We start from the raw sequence: 22,365 nt of genomic DNA, 5'->3' as shown, positions 1-22,365 counted from the left end.
ATAAGACCAATAGAGATAAAAAGAGGCTATAACGAACCCTAGATCCATAACCCTCGATGTACGATCTACCAACTCCTTAGTAACCTCTTCGACTCTTCCTGATCCCCATACGAATCATGTGCTTCTGGTAGTACATACCATCTATCAACCATCTATTAGCTCCTTAGTAACCTCTTCGACTCTTCCCAAGTCGCAACATACGACCAGTACTAAACATTCTAATCACACACACATGTGTTATACTGAGAACACACCATTAATGTTCCATAGTTGGTCCTTCTAGGATTCCGCCGATGCGCATGCCTAAACTAACATATTCTAACGTATTTTCAAGGTCACTAGGAACTCCATCCCAGACTGCTATCATGTTGGGAAAGAACCTTTAATAACATCTAATAACCATCTCACGAATACTAAATTAATGCAACTAGAATTAAGCATTCCCTCGACTAAACGATCCAACACTACAATGGTTGGACTCAAATAAGAGCTGTGCAATAGGCTAAACCAAGCAATCTGAGATTATCAAATTCTAGAGGCATGCAATCCTAACGCATTTTATTAACAAATAACACATATCAATATAGATTTCAAACAACACAAAGCAATTGGAAATCACGTAGTCAATTAAATATTCAAATCCTAGGCTACCGAGTATATTAATTATCAGGCAATTCTAGCATGCAATTCCTAAAAGATACTTAGCCTACCATTAGCATGCATTTCCAGCAGTTCACATATATATATATATATATATATATATATATATATATATATATATATATATAGATATATAAAGTATGGTTATTTTGGGAACCACTTTCCTGTTCGAGCTCCGACTGACTGAACACATTGCATCTTACCTTTATAACTAAAGTCGAGTTAGGGAACCATGTTCGTGGGCCGAAGCTAACAATCAGACAAGAACAGGACAAGAGACCGAGTTCATGTCTCTAGCCCAACTAATTTCTTAAAATTATTTTTGAAAGCGTTTGTAAAAATTCCCGGATCATATTTTGAGTTAGGATTCAAGCTAGTGTACATCCAAATCCCTCAAACCAGGGCTTTGATACCAACTTGTAACATCTTGGATTTTCAAAATAATTTTTTTTCACTTTTAAGTTAGGAAAAACACCTATTTTTATAAAGTTATAATCAAGGAAAAACCATTTGTTCATAAACCCTAATCCAAAAATCAGAGTTATAACGAAAAGCATCACAAAGTCTCAAATCATAAAGTTGCCGATGTGTATGTATCGTCATGCATTCTCCTACCCATGATCTGATGAAGTACTTGAAAACATTTAATCCACAACCGTAAACCAAAGCTTAGTGAGTTCCCCAAAATACCACACACAAAAATATGCATACAATGCATACACATTATGGCCTTCAACATGAAGTTGGTCCGCCCCTTTGGCCTTCAGTATAAAGCTGCCCCCCCCCCCTCTTTGTACTTTAGCATTAAGTTGGTCCGCCCCTTTGGCCTTCAACATAAATCTGGTCCGCCCTGAGTATCTTGGCCTATAACACATAGTTGGATTACCCTCAACTCAACACATAATAAGTCGATGTATAGGTATAAACAGTCAAACAAAGAACAACCTAACAAACACAGATAATTGTCTAAACTACTCTACATGTCTAACAACTCGCTACAACATAACACCATCCTAATACACAAGGATATATATTTTAGTTTACGAGCAACCCCAACACAAAAACAACTAATACAAGCCACCTAGTGACATACCAAGACCAATCCTTAGAAAAATACTTAATTCTACAAAAGTTTGACCAAAATTCAAATTGGTTAAAAAGTCAACGGTCAATATTCAACTGCGCCATGGCCAGACCTTAGTCGCGTCGTGGTCCTGTCAAGACAAAATAATCATGGTCCAAACATGATACCGCATCGCTGACACATGATGGTTGCACCTCATTTTCTTTGGCATGGTCGCGCCGTGTTTTATCTAGAAGAAACCAAGTTCATTAAGCAGATAAACCCTTAAGTTTAAGGCTCCAACTTTCAGTATAATACTAAAATTTCAACTTAATGGATAAATTTTCCAACTTTATCCATTTGCATGCCTTAAAACACACAATGCTCAACTTAGGTCAAGAATTGGCCAAAGATACCACCTAAACCATGCATGACACTCAAACGAAGATAAAGTCCAGATCATAGCACCACAATGGGTCTAGAATACTCAAAGATCCCACCTTTAACCCTAGAGTTATCCAAACTCTAACTCAAATCCAACAAAATGTACCAAAACATGCATATGAATCAAGATCCATAAAGTTATAAGCATAAAGGTGTAAACTTGAAGACTCACAGAGGTTCACAATGGATCAAGAAGGCTGATGAAGCTTGGATCAGAGCTAAGAACACCAACAACTCTTGAATATTCACACCAAAAGCATCCCAAGACACCAAAATCGCCAAATAAAGGAAGACGAGAGTAAAGAGAGGCAAGGGTTTCATGGTTAGGGTTTTCGGAAGGTGAAGGCTGGTGTACATGAGCAAACCCTAACATCACATTCCTTAAATATGTCCCAATGTCTGATACCTAGGGTTTTGGGCTGTAGTAGCCACCACGTCGCGGTCAAACATCAAACCACGCTGCTACTTAATCTCATTGCCACATCGTGACACCCTTACCCCTGCGTTCTGTACCTAATAATTTTCCTGAAAAACTTATTCATCCAATCCCAAATTCTTTAGCTGATCAGCTCAAAAAATGGGTGTTACAATTCTATCCTACTTAAATTGGATTTTGTCCTCGAAATTTGCCTAGGTTACGCTACCAATGGTCAACCCAACACAAACCTTAATGAATTCGCTAACTAATAAGAAAACAATGCTTCAGAAAAAGAACATTCCAAAGTAATATAATAAACACCCATGCAAAAAGAAAGATAAACACAGAATCACAAAAATACCATTTTTCAAAAATGGTATATTCAATATTGTAGAATGTATCCTCATGTATAATTGCTCACTATACTTTGTATTGCAGTATGTATCCTCTATATGATAGGATGTTTTTATGCTATAGTATGATGTTAGGCATGTAGACTAGTTAGTGAGTTGTTTGTGGTGTTGGATTGTCTGTGTAGCTGTTTGATATATATGTTGACATATTTTGTGATGAGTTGAGGGTGATCCAACTATATTCTGTAGGCTAAAACACTCGGGGCAGACTGGCTTTCTAGCAAAATAGTCAATTTTGATTTTCAATTTCAACAAAACAGTCGAAATCAATCCCCTCGACTCGAACACAAATAGATCAAATTTCAATTTTGATTTCAATTTCAAGCAATCACTTAGTTTTCTTTCGATAATTAATTCAAAATCGATCAATTCCGTAAGCTTTTGGTATTCAATTTCAAGCAAAATCATTCGATTTCAACTCCAATAAGTAGTCTACTTAACCCAATTTTGATTTTGACATATAAGCATCGTTGAGTTTTTGACACATCAATGTGCAATTTGGAGTTTGACTTCATCAATTCATAACAGTCGATCTTGATTTCAACTCCAATCTACTCAAATCGAGTTTTGATTTCAAACATTACTAGGTACCTGTTTAATTTGAATCTAAGTATCGAACACATATATTATCCGAAATCAATTTTGACATCATTATTGTATCAAGACTCAACAGATGAAATTGATTTCCAAGCTATTTCGTCTTTAGATCAAATTTTGACTTTTATACATCTCATTCATCCGATTTCGAACAGTATAACATACAATTTGGGCTTAAAATGAATAGTGTTCGAATTTGGGCTCAATGAACAGATTTCGAATTGGGCAACCTGATGAACAGTAACAGATCTCTTGGGTTCAAAATTTTAGATCAATGAACAATAAAAAAAATGAGAATTTGATTTTGTTTTGGGGATTGATCAAAAAAAAATTATTGGGTCATTAATGGGGTTGAAACAATTTTGATCCAACGAACCAAAACAATTGAAAATGAAAAACGAAAGCACGAATCTAAATTATGATTGAATTTCGAGAAAACTTGGATCGTTCATCAATAGATCTTCAAGAACAAGGTATCGATCTCAACATGATTTTTACGGAATCCATTTGAGAATTTGAGAAACCTTCTTGAAAATTATTTTTCCATTTGCAATACTTGAATCGATTATGGAAGATCTCGGTTTTTTTGTTGGAACAAGAAAATCTCAAATTTTACATTATACCACCCACGATGCATGTTGTACAATCCGTTCTTCTCATTTTTCAAAGATCTAGCTTCTTCTTCATAACGATTTTGAGAATCTTCAACAACTTTGGGTTTAGAATTCGAATTCATTGCAACACTTGATGATTGTTGCTTTGGAACCCAAATTTGTTTCACTGATTTCGGATTCAAGACAACATTTGAAGATTTTTATTTAGAACCCAATTGTTCTTATTTTTTATCTTCTTCTTCTTCTTCTTCTTCTTCTTCTTCTTCTTCATCATCTTTTTGGATCTTGATGTTTTGAATTCAAGAACAACATCATTCTTGAAAACTTCAACTTTGCAATTTTAAATCAAATCTTTTGGAGTTTGATACATTTGAACTTCTTCGATTAAAGGCTTTCTATATGGCACCATACCTTCAAACGACTCACAAGAATTCAAGCAATCATCGGTTTGAACTCCAATTGAACAAAAAACTTTCACATATTCATGAAAATCACATTGAATTCCTATTTCTTGAACTTCAACAAATTTAAGAACATGAAGATCATTTGGGTCTTCAATAAGAGAAACATATTCCTTTTTGAATAATTCTCTTTCTTTTCCTTCCTTTTGATTTTCACACCAGGATAACATATTCATGGTGATTTCAATAAAACTTCCAATCTTACTAAGAGGTTGAAATATCAACTTTCCATGATTTCTTTCAAGCCTCCATAAGAAATCAAAGTTTCCCATGTAATCAACCCGTCTTTCAACAATAACCCATAAAATTGTTTCTCATTGACTTTGTATTTGACATCTTTAATCATCACGGTCCAAGAATCATAAACCAAATACACCATCTTTGACCAATTAACAAAAAGAATCACAAGAACTTGGATTTTTCTAGAGAGAGAAAATGATTATGAATGAAATCTCTAGAGAGAGAAAGTGAATATAAACCAAGTTCTAGAGAGAGAAAGTGAAAATAACAAGTATTCAAGGGAGGGAAAATCGAATTTTGAATCAAATAAAGGAATAAATTAGATTTCTAGAACAAAAACCCTCTCAAAGATGAAGAACTTACACCCATTTGAGATTCACCAAATCATGTTGTCATCTGGATCAAATTCTTGAGAACTTCAAGAACACCCGCTCTGATACCAATTGTAGTGACCCGGATTATGATGACATGTGCGGAATGGTAAAGATCAAGTGCATCACCCAAACATGAAGAACATCAAGAGTAAATAAATTTTTTTAAGCTCTCATTAGATCTAGGAAACTATTACAAAATGGGTTTTGCAATAATTCTGTCACTAGTCTAATCACTCTAAAATGGGTCTTACATAAAATGGGAGCCACTCACTTCCTATTTATATGAAAGGCTAAACCCATCACACATAAAAAGAGGGTAAGCCACATAGAATGAGAACTTTGCACCCTAACAGTACTGAAGGCCTAAGGAGAGGGGCGAACCAGCTTTATGGTGAAGTCTGATAGGTGTACACATTGTGTGTATATTCTAATATGTGGTATTTTGGGGAACTCGCTAAGCTTTCTTCTTACAGTTGTGGATTTAATATGTTTCATATAGATCTGATGGTCGGAGGAAAGCAATGGCGTGACTGTACACACACATCCATAACCAGTTTTTATAAATTAACATTCTGCGATACTCTTCTTATAACTCTGATTGCTGAATATGGATTTTGAGAAAATGGTTTTGTTGAAGTTTGGTTTTATGAAATTACCTTTTTTTTCCTATTTAAAAAAGAAAATTCTCTTGTGAAAATTAAGATGTTACATAGTAATCACATATGACTACACATTCAAACACATAACGTATGCTAGCACACATAACTCTAGTCAACTATATTTCCTTTTTGAGAGGCTTTTCTCTAGGGTACCTAACAATGAACACTTCCCTTTCTGAGAAGCTTTTTGTGATCTTACATACTTTTAGTAAAACTATATTCCCTTTATAAGAGGCCTTTCTCTAGTTGATATACATCTAACACATAGGCCACAAAATAATTAAGTTCATGAGAACTCACCTGAATATTTGATATGATGAAATCCACAAGACCAAGCTAGTGGCATCGAGTCTTCCTCAAAGAACTAGACAACAATGAGCCCTAAGTTAACAATAAAGGTAAAACATATATCTACACCTCCTTTGTTAGTCAAGGTCTAAATAAAAGCTATTCTATGGGAAAAAGAATATTTTCCCCTCTAGGAACCAAACCCAACACTGTTGACCAAAATTCAAATTTGGTCAAAAGTCGACATCACCGGTCAACACACCGCGACCCAGTTGTTGGTCACGCGGCGGATGCATCACGAGAAAATAGTCGTGGTTATCATCCACTTACCGTGTCGCGGACCTTACCAAACTGCACCGTGACTCCCCTAGCAGAAATCTCGTTTCATTAAGCACTTAATCCCTACATATCAAGGCTCATATCCTCAGATGTAATTCATAGGAGTGACTTAATGGATAAAGTTTCCAACTTTATCCATTCCAAGGGCTAAATCTAACTAAATATAAAACCCTAACAAGATTAATTCCATAAAAGCTCATAATTCCTTATATAGTTGAATAGAACACAAGAAACCACATTTTCTTCTTCCTAAAGTCTAGAAACATGAAGAATTGACATCCATAGTTCGAGAGTTGCTCAAACTACAATAACATAAGTTTAAAGGGACCAAAAACTCATATAAACCATAGATCTATGCACAAATTTGAATAAAGCAAGGACCTTGTAGACTTACAATGCAAAAGAAATGACTAGAAAATGGAGTCTTGAGTTGATAAAGAAAACCAAAACCATCTTCAACACTATGTGCTATTTTGACCATAAACAACACCAAAAACTCATCAAGACAAGGAGAGGAGTTAGGATGTCATCTAAGGAGATAGAGGCTGAAGAAATAAGCAAAACCTAATCCTTACATTCCTTAAATATGACCCAAGGCCCAAGACCTAGGGGTTTGGGTTGTGGAGGCCACCGTGTTGCGGTCCACACCTGTATCACGCAGCGGGCAACAAGTAAACACGATCCTAATTTAATTAATGTGGTTGCACCGTGGAAACCAAACAACCGCGCCGCAAGAGCTAAACCACGAACCATAAAGCGAGTGTTACAGTTCTCCCCCACTTGAACTGGATTTCTTCCTCGAAATGCACTTTGGCTATAATGTAGAAAACAATTTTAAAGTAAATCCTTCATGTCTTTCTCAAAATGACTCACTGAATTTGTGTATCAATAAAAAGATCCCATGACCACTTGGAATCCTAAAAAACGTTGTGATACTAACCCTAATTGTTTAAACTAATAGAACCCATAATAACTAATTTTTCCAATACTGACGGTCACCTTGCAGATATACACATCGACAACCGCTATCAACGTGGAACCCTCTCATCTTCAAAGATATAAGTAACTGAAATATTTCGACCAGTCAGGTCAACAAACTCTCAAATATGAAAACCATGCCCAAGGAGGGATTCTAATGCTCACTTGACTTCCTGACTAGTCATCACTACTATCATTGATCCCATAAGCACAACAATGAGCGAACCATAACCCTTCGTCGTATCTTACTCCTATACAAGGGCAGGCATAACAAAATGTACTATTGTTAACCTTATAGTTCATAATTCCAGAACTATTACTCCATTACTGGTAGCTGAACTCATAATTACATTTTTCCATAACAAAAAGGGGACTTTAACGGTAGAAAATCAATACGGATCTCCTAGCACACATCCAAGATTTCTTCCAACAAGTAAATATTTCATCCAAACACCGACCCCAAGCTCTTCGGCCACTAAGTCAACAATATCCTTTGCACAAAGCTCTAAACATTTAAAACCTGACTAAGGAAATAGGGAACACAAATTCTTAAGCTTTGGAACCATGAAAATTAGTTCCATCTGCATAAGTTATATACACTAGTTCATGACAAGACATGAACCCATCTAACCATACTTCTTCATGGAACTGTTATAGTCTGAACATTATCCCAACACCAATTCCACCACTAGCACAAGTGTATTCTCTATCATTACCAATTATAACTCACGATGAGAACGTGCTACCCAACATACATCTATAGCACCTCCTGTCTTACTACTTTTACTCAAAGAATGAGGTATTTTGCTATGCGCTACTTAACTACATCCAATTACAACAAGGCATCAAGCCCAGGAGAAGTTCTAAATAGACTTTTAACATATGGATAATGAAACACAACTCCTAATCCTGAGGAAGTTTTTAAAATCAATTATAATAATACAGTCTGACCCCAGTCAGATCGATCCAACTATTATCCCGATCGATGCTTCACCCCAAACTAAATTTCACACGTGTTGATACCCACTAACTACATAGATAAAGAAATCATTTAAGTCAACACATATCTTGATCCTCGTAAATCTTAGATAAGTTTGCCAGGTGTTTAGACCTTGTCTCAAAATCCCAAGCCTTCATCAGACAAGAACATGCAAGGAGGCCCTCACTGCAATCCTTGACCCACGACTAATCAACCTGTAAGGTCACACCTTATGATCCGATGAGTCAAACATTACTCACACACTCTCCATCAGTGTCTAGACCAGTGCCAATCCAAACTTAAGCACCAACGTCAACGTCAGCGTCAGCGGCAACGTCTATATAATATCAGCGACACCGTGATCTTTTGTATAATAGTCTAATTCTTTTGTATATTAGTCTGATAGAAACTTTGTAATTATAGATAGCTTTGTAATTATAGAACATATATCTGATCCGTAATCTTAGTTATTAGGATAAGACTATACATAGATTGGATTACATCCCTAAAATTTAGGGATTTTCGTTTATTGTAGTCGTATATAGTTATGCATTAGGGCTAAACACTAATGCATATGTGTGATCGTCTTTGTGACTTCTTTGTGCACCGTTCTCTTTGTGAGAACACTTTTCTTAGTGAAAAACCATCTTTGTGATAATCGTTGTTCTTCTGTTTATTTTATTTCTTTATTATCTTTTTGTGTTTTTGTACTTGTTTGTATCCGATCTAGCGAACTTTCAACTAGTATCAGAGTAGGTTTTCAATACACTAAAGTTATCATGTCTACCTCATATAATCCTAAATCCCCTGCCATTTCCAAGATTACCCCTTTCGATGAAGTTGATTTTACTATGTGGAAATCAAAGACTTTGGATTCTCTCGAAATCATGGACTATGACATAATTGATGTCATAAATAAAGGTCCTATCAATTCCATGCATTATCCTACTGGTGATAATGTGATCTCTGGTGGACTAAAGCATAAATTTGTGTCTGGCTACAACAAGGAAGAGAAAAGACTCTTAAATATCGACGTAAAGGAAAGTATTACTATAAGGAACTCTCTTACCTATCATGTTTATCGATTGGTTCAAAACTGCAGATCTGCTCAAGAGATGATGATTACATTAACCACAACTTTCGACAAAAAGGATCTTCTGATGATGAGGTCCCCAAAGGTAAGTGTCTCATGGACCAATATGATGATCTTCACACTGAGGAGTCCAAGAGCAGCATTAGCACTTTTGACGTTGATCTTTCTCAAGCAGCAAAGAATTCAAAGTCACATGACTGGGACTCATCCTCATTGTACCAGGTAAAAAAATATGTCAAATATTCCTCTAATGAAAAAGATAACATGTTTGATTATTTGTGTCTCGATCTTTTTAACTCTAATCAAGAGACACGTTCTTTCAAAGCGGAGTTGAAATCCTTTAAAGAAAAACTTTTTAACACAGATAATTCTCTTTCTCTTATGAGCAAAAAAAATTCATGTCTGTCGCTGACCAACAAATTTATCCTTTGTTAAAAAGAAAGATTTGATGAACGTGCCAACAACATTCAAATTATCATAAATAATTGGGCACATTCTCATTTTAATGTCACTAGGATTATTAACGCTCAAATTCCTGATTAGTGCGAGAAAATTCGTGGTGGTGATATTGATGATGTTGTCTTTTTTTTTTTGTTTTTGAAAAATCAAAACTGAACAATCTATTTACAATGTTGATGATCTTGAGAAGGACTTTAAAACTACATTTGTCAGTACCCATTACATAAATCAGACTTTAATTGACAAACATTATATCACTGACTCAAAACGTTATACTAAATGCTTGTCTCGCCTATCTACTCTTGATCCTTCTTAACAACCTCCTCACCGTGAATATGTGTTGTCTTCAACTAAAACCTTTCTGAAATTTCCCATCTATAATGGTGAATTTCACCCTGTGACTGAAATTATCAGAAAGTGCCCTTATTATTCCATCAGTAACATTGAATCTGGATGTCATTCAAAATCCTCTCTCACTGATGTTTCTTTCAAGTCCTCTAAGTGCAGTGACTATGTAACCATCGATAATTCACCTTGGTTCAGAACTAAAAAAAGATTTTTCAATTTAAATGTACAAAATTACTCCAACTCAAATGTCAAGAGTAATCAACGTTCAAATTTTAAAAGAAAGATATCTGGTACTAGAGTATGTTATCATTGTGGAAATTCATCTCACAAAGCCAGTGACTGAACTTTTGAAGTGAGATCTAATCGTGATGATAATATCATTTCTCGAAACAAAAAATGGATTAAAAAGGAAAACTTTCCCTGATAATTGTTATGATATTTTCTCTAAGTGATCCATTACAAAATGGGTCAGCATGTACTAACTGTAGAGTTTAGCAGTTCAGGGTAAAAATCATATTTGGTATTTAGACAGCGGCTGCTCAAGGCACATGACCAGCTTCAAGTCTCTTTTGGATGATTTCGTTAGAAAATATAGACTTACTGTTACATATGGAGACAATGGGAAAGGAGCTACAAAAGGCTATGACACCATCAAATGTAAGTATGTTGTGTACTAGAATGTGTCATATGTCAAAGGCCTCCAGCACAACCTTATTTCAATTAGCCAACTATATGACGCTGACTATGAAGTACTCTTCAACAAAAAGGAAGGAAAGCTGATTGATCAAAGGAATGTCACGGTGCTTACTGCAAATCGACATAGTGACACTTATGTATTGGAAATGTTTTCTGCTGACAACTCTCTTAGACATTGCTTCTTCTCTCGTGCTCAATCCTATCTAAACTAGTTATGGCATAAGAGACTCTCCCACTCAAAAACATCTCCAAGATCTCTGGAAATCAGCTCGTGAGAGGAATTCCTGAGATGAAGTTTGTTAAGGATAAGCTATGTTCTACTTGTGCAAAAGGAAAGCTGACAAAGTCCTCCTTCAAGCCAAAGTATTGTTCTTCCATTAGCAATCCTTTTCATCTCCTTCATATGGATTTGTTCATACTTGTTCCAGTAAAATCAAGATCTGTGAAAAAGTTTATTCTTGTCATTGTGGATGAATTCTCTCGATTCACCTGGGTGATTTTTCTGAGGAATAAAAGCCATGTTGCTGATGAGATTATTTCTCTCATCAAGCAAAGGGAAGTTTTTTATAATAAAAAAGTCAGGCAACTACAGAGTGATCATGGCACAAAATTCATAAATTCCACTTTAGAAGATTTTTGTATATCTACAGGAATTTCTCAGAATTTCTCAGTTGTCAGAACTCCGCGGGAAAATGGAGTTGCTGAGAGATGAAATCAGACTCTCAATGAAGTTGAGCGAACTATGGTTGTTGAGGCTGGTCTTCCACTATCCTTCTAGGCTGAAGCTGTCAATACAACTTGTTACACTCAAAACTGTTCTATCATTGTAAAGCGTCATGGGAAAATTGCATATGAGTTGTTGAAGAAAACATGATATTTCCTACTTTCATGTCTTTGGATGTGTCTATTATATTCTAAATCAGAGGTATCAGCATTCAAAATTTGAAGCCAAAGTAGATGAAGGAATATTCTTGGGATATTTCATTGTATCTAAAGCCTTCATAGTGTTTAATCTTTCAAGAAAAAATGTTCAGGAATCCAATCATGTTACGTTTGATGAAGACTCGTACATACAAGATCGAACTAATCATCGTACTTCCATTTTGAACGAGCTCACCTTCACTCCATCAGATACACTCTCTAAGAACATCATTCCAAATTCTGAGCCTATTTCCCTAATCATTGACCCTGTTATCAACCATTTCTCTGGAGTTAAAGATCAATTATTCTCTGAGGATCAAGTTATCAACTCTAAAGTTCCTGTCTCTGGTAATTCGTCCAATCATGAAGAATCGATCATAGATAACTTGCAACTAAATGATAATTCTTATCACATACTTCTTTGTGATCATCCTGAATCTCAAATCATTGGAGATGTTAACTCAAGAGTTCTTACTCGCAGCAGAGTCTCTAGTAACTTTTACATGTTCGTGAACTTTATCTCCTTGATTGAACCAAAGAAAGTAGTTGATTCTCTTAAAGAAGTTGACTGGATCAAGGCTATGCAAGACGAGCTAAATAAATTTGAATGTCGTCGTGTGAGGAAGCTGGTCCCACGACCTCAAGGAAAGACCATCATTGGTACTCATTGGGTCTTCTGAAACAAGCTGGATTAAGACGATATTGTTACAAGAAACAAAGCAAGATTGGTTGCTCAGGGATTCTGTTAGTTGGAAGGCTTGGATTATGATGAAACCTTCGCCCCTATTGCAAGACTTGTGGCAATAAGGTTATTTCTGGCATTTGCATCTTTCATGAAATTCAAAGTATTTCAGATGGACGTCAAGACTACATTTTTGCAAGGATATCTTCAAGAGGAAGTTTTTCTGAAACAACCTCTCAGATTTGAGAGTGTAGAATTTACGGACCATGTGTACTGTCTAGATAAAGTTGTCTACGGTTTGAAACAAGCTCCCAGAGCCTGGTACGACACCCTGGCTAACTATCTTCTGTCGAATGGATACACGTGTGACGCTATTGACAACACTTTGTTTATCAAGCAGTCAGGATCTCACATAACTCTTGCTAAATTTTATGTTCCTGCCATCATTTTTGGATCAACCGATGAGACACTGAGTACTAAATTCGCTTAGGTAATGGCTAAGAAAATTGAAATGAGTATGATGGGTGAACTAACCTTTTTCTTAGCTTTTCAGGTTAAGCAGCTCGATTATGGGATCTTTATTTATCAAGCCAAATATGTCGCTGATCTAATGAAGATGTTTGGCTTCTCTGATAGCAAACCAGAAAAGACTTCAATGTCTCCATTAGTGTCTCTATCCGCTGATCTAACTGGAAATCACGTAAATGCAACCCTGTATAGAGGAATGATAGGCTCCTTTCTCCATCTCACTTCTAGTCGTCATGACATCATGTTTGCTACCATCTTGTGTGCTCGTTATCAAGCTAATTTAAAGGCATCTCATCTTCACGCTATAAAGAGAATCTTTTGTTACCTGAAGCACACATCCAATCTTGGGTTATGGTATCCACACAAATCCGAATTTAAACTTGTAGGATACACTAAATCTGATTGCATTGGATGTGGTATTGATCGAAAAAGTACCTCAGGGGAGCTCACCGGCTGGGAAATAGACTTGTGAGTTGGTCCAACAAAAACCAAACATCAGTGGCCTGTTATACTGCTGAAGCTGAATATGTGGCTGCTGGAAGATGCTCTGGTCAAATTCTTTGGATTCAGAATCAACTTCTGGATTATGGATTCAACTTTTCAAAGAATCCCATCTGCTGTGACAACACCAGTGCTATCCAGATGACTGAAAATATGGTGCAAGATTCTAAGACCAAACATATTGATATCCGTCATCACTTTATCAGGAACATAGTTCAAAAAATCAAGGTGTAACTGTTCTACATTCCATCCACTGATCAATTGGCAGAAATCTTCACTAAGGCATTGGACGAGAAGACCCTGAACAAATTGATTGCTGACTTTGGCATGCTTTCAATGACTTAATTTTTATTTTCTTTAAAACTTTGTTTTATCTACTTTCATAAACACAAAAACATAAAAACAAAAATACTTCATTTATTTTTCTCTTTCAAAATAAGTTTACATTGCTTGCTTAATTCTTTGTATCTAATGATTACAAATGTTTTTCTTTTCTCTATATCTTCTCTTTCAGGTCTATCAATTTCTTGCATTCAGCCGACCTACATCTCTATTTTCTAAAATTATAAAGAGTTGGGGCCATGAAGATTGTTCAGATTGCTTTGATCGTAAAGGAAAAAGTTGGCATCAAGTCTTATTCCTGTTGACAATGTCCCATTTCTCCTTCATCCTCTGTCATGGATGTAAACGATCATTGTCAATACAATGAGTCTTACTTCCATCTACTGGCTCATAATCTGTTAAAACCTTGAGTTCCCTCCTGTTGTGTTTAGCTACTCGATGGTTTCAAAGATTAGAGCCTATTAACTCGTTGGTTACAAAGACTATATCCCCTTTTGTGACAACCCGAAATTTCTACCTTGTACAATTATTCAATTCAATAAATTTGAGTGTTCCAAGTCTTGTACATTCAAGGATAGAGTATAGGAATGAGATACCAAAGTTCATAGTAGCAAAATCGGGCCAAACACTCCTTCATGAGGAGTGTACGTCCGTGCACATGGGTGTACGGTCGTACACCCCCTCATGGCCGTACACTCCCACCTATATAAGTGGTACTTGGCCATTTTTCAACACTTTACACACTCCTAAGCCAAGATATCGGGTTTTCTCTCATCTATCATCTCATTTCTTTCCAAGATCTTCAAAGATGTAAGTGTTTCCCACCTTGATTTGTTGCTACATTACTTTATCTCGTGGTGAATCCATTTTTTCATCTCATTAATTTCATCATTGGCTAGATCTTCATCTTTCACCAAGAACACCAAAAACACACACTAGTTCTTGGTGGCTGTAAACCCTCTTCAAAGCTTCCAAATCATGAGTAACTGCTTCCTATGCTTGTTACCTACTAGAAACACTTGTTTTTCACCTTGAAATCGACCAACTTATCATGAACATGAAGGGTGTACGGTCGTAAACCCAGGTGTACGGCCGTACACACCTCATAGGGCCGTAAACCCTCATTGATGCTTATTATTGGCCTTAAACTTGCATTAGAACTAAGCATGGGACCTAGAACACTCCCTTGATACTAGTTAGGACCTTAAAAACACCTCAAATGCACACTTCTTCATGAGTGTACGGCCGTACACTCATGGGCTGTACACCCATGGCTGTACACCCCTCATGGGCCGTACACCCATGACCGTACACGCCTTTGTGTGGCCGTACACCTCCCTCATTCAATCTCATATGATTTTAACACTCAGTTTCAAGTCTTTCCAAGTTCCTAGGGTGGTTTCCTATCATAACTAGTTGTGATATACCCTAATTTGATGCATATATGTGTTATTACATGCTAAATAGGATCCGGTTGTGTTCGAGACTCCACTTGACACTCAGCATGCCACATCGACCTTTCAATCAAACCACTCACTTCAGATGAGTTCATACCCCTACATCTTTCCGAGTTTTTAATGTTTTCAGGGGGAGGGGGGTAATACAAGCCGACATAAAAGATTTCATGAAATTTATACAAAAGGATTTCAATAAACTTAAAACGGATGCAATCGATACAAACATACAGTTTCTATATTTTATAAAATATTTAGATATTTTATCCCTTCTGTATTATGCTGAGCATAAGGGACATTTTCAACTTACAAGCTTAACCACATAGTTTTCAGATCAATACATGATTTTTCATATACAAACACACAAACTATAATAGGTATAGTTTGGGAATTTATACAAGGTTATACAAACACACAAACTATAATAGGTATAGTTTGGGAATTCATACAAGGTTATACATATACGAACACACAATCTATAATAGGTATAGTTTGGGAATTCATACAAGGTTATACATATACGAACACACAAACTATAGTAAGTATAGTTTGGGAATTCAATACATGGTTTACATATACATACACACATCTTTTATAAACCTCCACTTTATTTATAAAAAGGTTTTCTCGTATTATTACTTGTAATGTCGTTAATCTAGCTTGAGAGACACGTCTTTGGGTACAATTACATGTACTAGTGGAAGACTACCCCTTATGATCCAGAGTCTCCTCGAAGGAGAGCGTGATTTTTGTGTATAGATATATACGGGACTGACTATCCCGCACCTTACTGCTAGCTACAGTAGGACCGGCAGGTCTACGGGTGATAAAGTCATAAAGGATACTAGTGCCTGATTCGCGCCATATCAAGTTTAGTATGGTCATAAAACTCGCAAGTAGATAACAACGATATCTTTACGTAGTAATATGCCTTACATGAACAACGATTATTCAGCATAAGTATGAAAAATACATGGTTTCTTTATGAGAAATAAAACTACTATACATACTGGTAATAACCAAGGTTTCAAATGGAACATTTTATTCATACTAGTGATAGCTAGGGTTTTCATACAGAACACACTATATACAGATTTTTGTTCAAGAATACACACACACTACGTTTGATAGTAATTAGAATACAAACTAACATTTTTCTACAATACAAACAGGATACAGTAACAAACATTCCTAGTTAATCCTATAATTCCTTGGTTTAGGCATCAGGTTTACGTATGGAGCATATTCGATAAACTGTTGAATGTGTGGTTTCCACCTCATTTCATGTTCCTTGTTTGGTTGTGGACTTAGGGCAGATCCACATAGTCAACTGTCTGTTCAATATTGATTTATATGCGGCTAGCATGAACTAAGTGGTTATAAATGGAACTAATATTATTTCACTCTTACTAAAGAAAATACTGGATTTTCTTGGAACCATACGAATACTTTTTACAGTGTCATCAACAGGTTTTCAATACAAAAACATCGCTTATGAACTCACCAGCGTTATGCTGATACTCTTTCAAAACTGCTTGTATTCTCATTAAATCAGTTGACAGGTACCATTGGAGTTTTGAGAAGACGGAGCGTATAGAGTCACGTCTTTCTATTTTGATTATACTTTTGATGTATAAAAACAAGAATCAAATTGATGTAAACACTTTTCATTTATGTATTCAATGTAATGGTTGTGTTTACTATGATTGCTATGATACAACTGTTGTGATACTACATATGACGTCATCCACCACCGAACGTTTCCGCCGTTCCGGTTTGGGGATGTGACAGATTAGTATCAAACCTCTTGTTTATAGTGAACTAAGTATACCGAACCTTACGTGGTATACAACTATAAACATTAAGGGGCCGAAGCGCTCTGAACTAAAAGTATACTTTTAAAATATAAGTATTTTATAAAGAGTATACAAGTATCCATAAGTACCAGAAACAGTATCATAATTAGAACAAAACAAAAGTATTTGGATGTTGGACACTACGGTTAAACCTGGGCAGTTATGTAATCATCTCTAGGGTCAATATAGCCTGATCAACTATATTTATTCGAGACATGACCAACATGTGCTTGGGAGTGACTGTGGTGTTGCAGCAGGCCTAAAACTTACCAAGTATATATACGTCAGGTCTCGATAGAACAAAACATACAACTTAAAATACTATAGGAGTATTTTAGCCAGAGCCGAATACAGTATAGAGATTCATTCTAAGTGTTGCTACTCATTTCTCCCTAGCGATAGTTTACTTGCATTAGTAACGTTTCCTTGTTTATCGCTTAGTAGAACGTTTTATCTATCAAGCTGAGATATATCTTGTGTTATATCTCTTGATTCTAAAATCCTAGAGGACTTATCATCCTCTTCTTCTTTATTATTTTTAGAACAAGATGCCTCCCAGAAAGAGACCCAACAGGAAGAACAACGATCCCCCAACTGATCCAACGCTACCACCTCCTCAGTTCGATCCTGTTATGTTCCAGGCAGCAGTTACAGCCGCCGTGACTGCAACAATGGCGCAAGTAAACTCTGGTGGGGCAGATGGATCCGGAGGTGGTACTCATCCCCAGAATCTCGGCGATCAGGGACATCAAAAGGAGTGTTCCTACAAAGACTTCATGAACGCAAAGCCCAAATCCTTCGACGGCAATGGAGGTGTTATTTCCCTGACTCGATGGATTGAGAAGATCGAATCGATCTTCGAGATCTGTGCATGCTCCGAAGAAAAAAAGTGAAGTTCGCCGCCTGCACCTACACCGACAGGGCATTGACCTGGTGGAATGGTCGAGTCAAATCCCTAACCCTGCCAGTGGCAAATGCCATGGGTTGGGAGAGTCTGAAGGAACTTATGCTCGCCGAGTACTGCCCAAGGGGCGAGGTGCAAAGTTAGAGCACGAGCTTTGGAACCTGAAGATGAAGGGTTCCGATATTTCTGCCTACACAGCTAGATTCTGCGATCTGGCTCTCCTCTGTCCGGGAATGGTCACCCTGGAAAGCAAGAAGATTGAGAGGTACATTTGGGGATTGACGCCCCCAACACAAGGAAATGTTTTGGATGTTAAGCCTACCACTTTTGACAGCGCCAAGTGCCTGGCGCAGACCTTGATAGATCACAGGGTTGGTCTCGATGACGTAGCAGCCGCTCCCGAACCAACAAAGGAGAGTGATGGGAAGAAGAAGAAGTTCTGGAACAAACGCAAGGGGCAGTCATCGCAGGAGCCCTCCAAGAAACAACAGACAGTGGCAGTCCACGCTGCTACTACCCCTGTTGCAGTTCCCACTACTCCAACAACCTCCAAACGTTATGCTGGAAACCTACCCCTGTGCAACAAGTATAACTTTCATCATCATGGGCAGTGCCGTGAGATGTTGTGCAACAGCTGTGGTAAGAAAGGACACACAACTCGATTCTGCAAAGCACCAGTCCAACCAACCAATCAGGCTCCTGGAGCGGGCGCTGGTCAAGCCTGTTATGGCTGTGGGGAGGTTGGGCACTTCACAAGAAACTGCCCCAAGGCAGCGACAGCTGGTAATATAGGGAGGGTACTAGCGATGGGCCAGTAAGAAGCAGTTGTTGATCCTACCGTGGTTACGGGTACGTTCCTCCTTGACAACTCTTATGCATACATTCTTTTTGATTCTGGTGCGGAGAGGAGTTTTGTTAGTCATGCATTCAAACATCTACTCAAATGTAAGTCCCAACCTTTAACCGAAACATTTACCATCGAGATGGCTAATGGAAAGAAAGAGAGCACTAACGACGTATTCATAGGCTGTACTATTACCTTGAACGACCATTCCTTTCCCATCGATCTTATGTCGGTTTCCATATATAGCTTCGATGTCATAGTCGGCATGGATTGGTTGAGCCCCAATCGTGTTGATATCCTTTTCTACGAGAAAGCCATCCATCTCAATTTCCCTCTGGCGAAGCCCTCACTATTTACGGTGATAAACTCAGTTCGAACATTCGTATCATTTCCTGCATTCAGGCTCAGAAATACCTGCGAAAGGAGTGCCATGCATTCCTAGCCCATATTGTCGACGAAAAGCAAAAAAGTTAAGGACCTCGAGAGCATTCCCAAAGTCTGCAACTTTCCTGATGTCTTCCCCGAAGATCTCCCAGGAATCCCTCCCGAGCGCCAAGTCGAGTTTCGTATCGACTTAATCCCCGGAGCTACTCTTGTAGCTAAATCCCCTTACCGTTTAGCGCCAGCAGAAATGCAAGAGCTATCCAGCCAGCTCAATGAGCTGCTCAACAATGGATTCATAAGGCCAAGTTTCTCACCCTGGGGAGCCCCGATCTTATTCGTGAAGAAGAAAGATGGATCCTTTCAGATGTGCATTGATTACCGAGAATTAAACAAGCTAACCATCAAGAACCGTTATCCCTTACCCAGAATCGATGACCTCTTCGATCAACTTCAGGGAGCCAGTTATTTCTCGAAGATAGACCTTAGATCAGGGTACCACCAGCTGCGAGTTCATGAGAATGATGTTCCCAAGACAGCATTCCGAACTCGCTATGGACACTACGAGTTTGTAGTAATGCCCTTCGGTCTAACCAATGCACCGACGGTATTCATGGATCTGATGAATCGGGTGTGCCGCCCTTTCCTAGACAAGTTCTTGATCATGTTCATTGACGATATACTTGTCTATTCTCGAAGCGAGGATGATCATAGACATCACTTGAGGCTAGTGCTAGAAACGCTAAGGGCGGAAAAGCTCTATGCAAAATTCTCTAAGTGTGAATTCTAGATCAGGAAAGTAACATTCCTTGGTCACGTGGTCAGTGAGGAGGGCATACACGTGGACCCTTCCAAGATTAAGGCGATCGAGAATTGGTCAGCACCAAAGACGCCCACAGAAGTTCGTCAATTCTTGGTTCTCGCTGGCTACTATCGCAGATTTATCCAGAACTTCTCCAAAAGTGCTAAGCCTTTAACCACCCTGACACATAAAGGTGTAACCTTTAGTTGGGGAGAAAAGCAAGACACTGCATTTCAAACATTGAAGCATGCCCTATGCAGCGCACCTATCCTGTCTCTGCCCGAAGGGACTGAGGACTTTGTCGTCTTCTGTGATGCATCAAACTAGGGCCTAGGCTGTGTACTCATGCAGCGAGGAAAGGTCATTGCCTATGCCTCGAGACAGCTGAAAACACACGAAGTCAATTACACAACTCACGATCTAGAGTTGGGAGCAGTGGTCTTCGTGTTAAAGATCTGGAGACATTATCTCTACGGAACCAAGTGCACTATCTTCACCGACCATAAGAGCCTACAACATATCTTCGATCAGAAAGAGTTGAACATGAGACAGCGGCGATGGGTAGATCTACTCAGTGATTACGAGTGCAAAATATCTGACCATCCCGGTAAGGCCAATGTGGTATTAGATGCCCTCGGTCAAAAGGAGTATTCAGGTCGTAGGGTGAAAGCACTAACCATGACCATCCATTCTCAATTATCCGCACAAATCAGAGAGGCTCAGCTGGAAGCCTTAAAACTAGAAAACATGTCGGATGAAGCCTTGAGAGGAATGGAAAAGAACTTAGAGGTCAAGGGAGACGGAGTTTACTATTTCATGAACCGGATCTGGATCCCAAAGTACGGTGGGTACATGGAGGTTCTCATGAACGAAGCTCACAAGACTAGATACTCTGTTCACCGAGGTTCAGATAAGATGTATGTGGATCTCAAACAACTCTATTGGTGGCCGAACATGAAAGCAGAAATCGCTACCTTCGTGGGCAAGTGCCTGACTTGCGCCAAGGTGAAGGCGGAGTATCAAAAGCCCTCAGGTCTACTTCAGCAGCCAGAGATACCTGAGTGGAAGTGGGAAAGGATTACAATGGATTTCATCACTAAGTTACCCAGATCTCCGAGTGGGTATGACGCCATCTGGGTAACTGTCGATCGACTGACTAAATCCGCCCACTTCCTGCCAATCAAGGAAAACTTCAAAATGGAGAGACTCACACGAATCTACATCCAAGAGATAGTTCGTTTGCATGGTGTGCCTGTATCCATTATCTCCGATCGAGATAGCAGGTTTACCTCGAGATTTTGTCAGTCACTACAGAAGGCTCTTGGAACTAAGCTGGATATGAGCACAACTAACCATCCACAGACAGATGGGCAGAGTGAGAGAACCATTCAAACATTGGAAGATATGTTGAGAGCCTGCGTCATCGACTTCGGCATGTCGTGGGACACTCATTTGCCCTTGGTCGAATTTTCCTACAACAACAGCTACCATACCAGCATCAAAGCTGCGTCGTTCGAAGCCCTCTATGGCCGTAAGTTCAGATCCCCTCTGTGATGGGCTGAGGTGGGTGACACGCAGCTAGTCAAGGGTCAAGTCCCTGATAGTACTCTCACAGGCCCAGAAATCATTCGAGAGACGACGAAAAAGATCATACAAATCCAGGAACGCTTAAAAGCATCAAGAGATAGACAAAAGAGCTACGCCGATATAAGATGAAAACCCTTGGAGTTCCAGGTTGGTGACCGTGTCCTTTTGAAGGTCTCACCCTGGAAAGGCATGATACGCTTCGGAAAGCGTGGAAAGCTGAATCCAAGATACATTGAACCATTCGAGATCCTTTCTAGGATTGGTCCTGTAGCATACAAACTTCGTTTACCCCGAGAACTTAGTAACATTCATCCTGTCTTTCATGTCTCGAACCTGAAGAAGTTTCTGTCTGATGAGACACTTGTGATACCCCTCGATGAGATCGAGCTAGACGAGAGTTTACACTTCGTGGAAGAACCCGTAGAAATCATGGACCGGGA

The sequence above is a fragment of the Lactuca virosa genome, chromosome 5, assembly GCF_052849685.1.
Source record: "Lactuca virosa cultivar CGN04683 chromosome 5, Lactuca_virosa_CGN04683_v6, whole genome shotgun sequence".
NCBI lineage: Eukaryota > Viridiplantae > Streptophyta > Magnoliopsida > Asterales > Asteraceae > Lactuca > Lactuca virosa.
The sequence above is the reverse complement of the archived record's forward strand: the minus strand, read 5'-3'. Positions refer to the sequence as shown.